Consider the following 5,102-nt stretch of genomic DNA (forward strand, 5'->3'; position numbering starts at 1 on the left):
AAACTATCTGTTCTGTAAGCCTTCACCTGAAGTACAATAAAATATTTAAAAAAAAAAAAAAATGCAAATGAAAACCAAAATGAGATACCACTTCACACCCACTAGGATGGCTATTTATAAAAAACAATATAAGTGTTGGTGAGGATGTGGAGAAACTGGAAACCTCATACATTGCTGGTGGGAATGTAAAATGGTGCAGCCACTATGGAAAACAGTCGGGCAGTTTTCAAAAAGCTAAACATAGAGTCCCAGACAGAGTGGGAGAAAAATGTAAAAGAAAATTCAAATTCATGAAAAATGACCAGACTTACTGGTCTGAAAGATACTGGAGGAAACCCCGAGACTACGGCCCCTGGACACTCGGCTAAACCGGAACTGAAGCCACTCCCGAAGCCCACTTTTCAAAGATTAGACACACCTATAAAACAATAACACACTCGAGGAATGTGTTTCTTAGTGCAAATACACGAGGCCAAATGGGCAACTCCTGCCCAAAAGCAAGCCAAGAAGGCAGGAAAGGACAGGAACTGGATGAACTGACACAGGGAACCCGGGGTGGAAAAGAGGAGCGTGCTGTCACATTGTGGGATTGCAACCAATGTCACAAAACAGTATGTGTATAAATTTTTGAATGAGAAATTAACGTGAGCTGTAAACTTTCACCTAAAGCACAATAAAATTTAAAAAAAAAAAAAAAAGCTAGCAATAGAATTACCATACCCGTTGCTGTTGAGTTTTTTGACTCATAGTGACTCTATAGAACAGAGTAGAACCGCCCCATAGGATTTCCAAGGAGCAGCTGGTGGATTTGAACTGCCAACCTTTTGGTTAGCAGCCTGAGCTCTTAACCACTGTGCCACCAGGGCTCCTAGAATTACCATAGACCCAGTAATTCCAGTATATACCCAAAAAAAATTGAAAGCAAGGACTCAAATAGAAACTTGTACAACAGTGTTTATTGCAGCATTAACATTTACAATAGCCATAAGGTGGAACCAACCCAAGTGCTCATTAACAGATGAATGGAAAACAAAATGTAATGCATATACATAAAGAGAAATGAAGTTCTGATACATGCGACCACATGGATGAACCTTGAAAACATGCTCAGTGAAATAAGTCAAACACAAAGGCACAAATACTGTATATTCCCACTTACATGAAATATTTCCATTGAGACAAAAGAAGGTTAATAGCTACCAGGGGTTGGGGGTAGGGACAATGGAAAGTTAAAATATTTTCTGCATTGCGTAGCGTAGTACCAACTAACCTCATGTGGCTATTTAATTTAAAATTAAAGTTAAATAAAAATAGTTCCTCAGTTACACTAGCCACACTTCAGGTGTTCAATAGCCACATGTGCCTGGTGGCTACCATATTGGACATTATAGATACAAGTGGGGGTATAAACACACAATGAGATTCCACTTTATACCCAATAAGATGATTAGAATCAAAAGGTCAGATAATAACAAATATTGATGACGATGTGGAGAAATCTGAACCCTCATACACTGCTGGTAGGAACAAAACGGTGCAGTTGCTTTGGATCACATTCTGGCAGTTCCACAAACAAACACAGAGTTACCATATGACCCAGCACTTCCACTCCTAGGTATGTATCTAAGAGAAATGAAATTCTCTATCCACACAAAAACTTGTACATGGTTGTTTATTCATAATAGCTAAAAGGTGGACAAATGGGTAAACAGAACATGGTGTGACCATAGAATGGAATATTATTCAGCCATAAAAAGGAACAAAGTATTGATAGATGTTCAATAATGATGAGCCTTGAAAACATGCTAAGTGAAAGAAGCAAGTCACAAAAGACCACTTCGATGATTCCATTCATATGTAATTCTAACTAGGAAAGAGACAAAATATATTATTGTTTGCTTAGGGTTAGGGTGGGGAGTTTGGGGAGACAGAGAAATGGGGTGTGGGGTTATTTTTCGAGGTGATGAAAATTTCTAAAATTGACTGTTAATAGTTGCACACATCTGTGGATATACTAAAAATCATTGAATTGTATACTTTAAATGAGTGAATTATATGGTATGTGAATTATGTCTCAATAAAGTTGTTAAAAAAATAAATGTAACTATGAGGCTAACATTACCCTGATACCAAATCTAGATAAAGATACTACAAGAGAAAACAATTGACCAACCTACCTTATGAATATAAATACAAAATCCTCAACAAAATACCAGCAAACTGAATAGAACACCATCGTAACAGGACTATACACCATGACTAATCAGGGGTTACCCCAGTGTCTTAGTCTGTGTTCTCTAGAGAAGCAAAACCAGTGAAGCGTATATAAATGTATAGAGAAATATACTTCAAGGAAATGGCTCACACAATTGCGAGGACTGGCAAGTCCCGAATCTGTGGATCAGGCAATAGACCGAAGACCTCTGCTGGCTCACATGGTCGCAGGGGCTGACGAACCCAAAATCTGTAGGTCAGGCAGCAGGCTGGAGGCCTCTTCTGGCTCATAGGGTTGTGGGGCTTGGTGAATCCAAAATTTGCAGGTCAGGTGGCAGGCTAGAAACTTCTGTAGGCTTACACATCCCAAGAACCGGAGTCAGGTGACAGAAAGAGTGCAGGGTGAAGAAAGAGAGTGATCTTAGCCAGAACATCCATTTATTACTGGAGGCAGGACACATCTCCAAGGAAACTCCCCTTTCAACTGATTGGCTGCTAACATCAGCTGACAAAATGGAAGGTAATTACATAGTGTCTGCCAAACCACTGAGAATCACAGCCTAGCCAAGCTGGCAAATAACATTAACCATCACACCCAGGAATGCAAGGGTGGTTCAACATAAGAAAATCAATGCAATACATCACATCAATAGAACGAAGGGGAAAGAAAAGAAAATAAAACCACATAGTCATCTCGATTGATGCAGAAAAGGCATTTAACAAAATCTAGTTCCTTTTCATGATATAAATAAATACACTTAGAGAACTATTGACTAGATGGGAATTTCCTAAACCTGATACAGGGCATTTATGAAAACTCAGAGCTGACATCATACTAAATTGTGAAAGACTGAATGCTTTTTCCCCTAAGATCAGGAACAAAACAAGGATGCCTGCTTTCACCACTGCTATTCAACATTGTATTGGAAGTTCTAGCCAATTAGGCAAGAAAAAAATAAATAAAAGGCATCCAAATTGGAAAGGAAGAAATAAAATTATCTCCATTTGCCAATGACATGATCCGATTTAGGGAAAATCCCAGAGAATCCACAGAAAAGCTACTACAGCTAATAAGCAAATCAGCAAAGTTGCAGGATACAAGAGCAAAACACAAAAAGCAGTTGTGTTTCTATCCATCAGCAATGAATAATCAGAAAAGGAAATTAAGAAAGTCATGTCATTTGCAATAGCATCTAAAAGAATAAAATACCTAGGAATAAATTTAACCAAGGAGGTGGAAGATGTGTGCACTGAAAACTACACAACATTGCTGAAAGCAATTAAAGAAGACCTAAATAAAATAAAAAGACATCTTTTGTTCATGGATTGGAAGACTTAATATTGTGAAGATGTCAATACTACCCAAAGAAATCTACAGATTCAATGCATTCCCTATCAAAATTCCAACAGCCTTTTATGCAGAAATAGAAAAACCAATCCTCAAGTTCATACGAAATCACAAGGGGCCCCAGATAGCCAAAACAGTCTTGAAAAAGAAGTAAGAAAGACCCACACTTTTCAGGTTCAAAATGTACTACAAAAGCTACCATAATCAAAAACATGTAGTACCGGTACTGGTATAATGGAATATAACTAAGAATCCAGAAATAAACCCCTGCATCTATTGCCAATTGATTTTGACAAGGGTGTCAAGACCATTCAATGGGGAAAGAATAGTCTCTTCAAAAAATAGTAGACAACTGGATCTTCACATGCAAAAGAATGAAGTTAGACCTCATACCTTACACCATATATGAAAATTAACCAAAAACGGATCAACCATCTAATTATAAGAGCTAGAACCATAAAACCCTTAAAAGAAAACATAGGGATAAACCCTCAGGACCTTCAATTTGGAAATATTTTCTTACATATGACACCAAAAGCACAAGCAATAACAACAAAAAAATTGGACTTAATCAAAATCTAAAACTTTACATCAAGAAAGTGAAAAGACAACTCACAAAATTAGAGAAAATATTTCCAGATAATATATCTGATAAGGATCTAGTATCCAGAATATATAAAGGACTCATAACCCAACAACAAAAAGACAACTGTTATGGATTGACTTGGGTCCCCAAAAATATGTATTGTAAATCCTAACCCCTATACCTGTGGTTATACACCTACTCCTCACGTATCAACTGTCTTGTTCTCCGATATTTCGCGTTTACGATAATAGTAAAAAAAATCTACTGACTATTTTACGCATTAATGATGTACGTCTGGCAGTAACGAATGCCGAGGTGCGTGGCGAAAGCAACGCTAGCTGTGATGGTTAAGGTTATGTGTCAGCTTGGCTGAGCCATGATTCTCAGTGGTTTGGCAGCTATGTAATGATGTAATTTGGCAGTTATGATGTAGTCATCCTCCATTTCGTGATGTGGTCATCCTCCATTTTTGTGTATTGCTGATATTGCATAATGACCTGGTCTTTGGAACCTAACCATGTAGAGAAGTGAAGAGAGGGTGTAATCCTATTTGGGAATGGGTTTTCTTTGTTATGTTAAGAGGCCCTATGAGTATAGGGTGTGTTTTAAAGCCAATCAACTTTGAGATATAAAAAGAGCAGATTAGGACAAGCAGCAAGCAGAGATTGGGGAAGATAGATGCCATACCACATGAAGATCACCAAGGAACCAAGGAATGAGGACCTTCCCCTAAAGCCAGCACCCTCACTTCCTGAGAAGATAAATTTCTGTTTGTTAAAGCCACCCACTCGTGCTACTTCTGTTATGGCAGCATTAGATAACTAAGACAACAACCAACTCAATTTTTTTTTTTTTAATATTTTATTGTACTTCAGGTGAAGGCTTACAGAACAGATAGTTTCTCATGTAACAGTAACACACATGCTGTTTTATGACATTGGTTAACAACCCCAC

The sequence above is a fragment of the Trichechus manatus genome, unplaced genomic scaffold (genome assembly GCF_000243295.1).
Source record: "Trichechus manatus latirostris isolate Lorelei unplaced genomic scaffold, TriManLat1.0 scaffold00020, whole genome shotgun sequence".
Taxonomy (NCBI): Eukaryota; Metazoa; Chordata; class Mammalia; order Sirenia; family Trichechidae; genus Trichechus; species Trichechus manatus.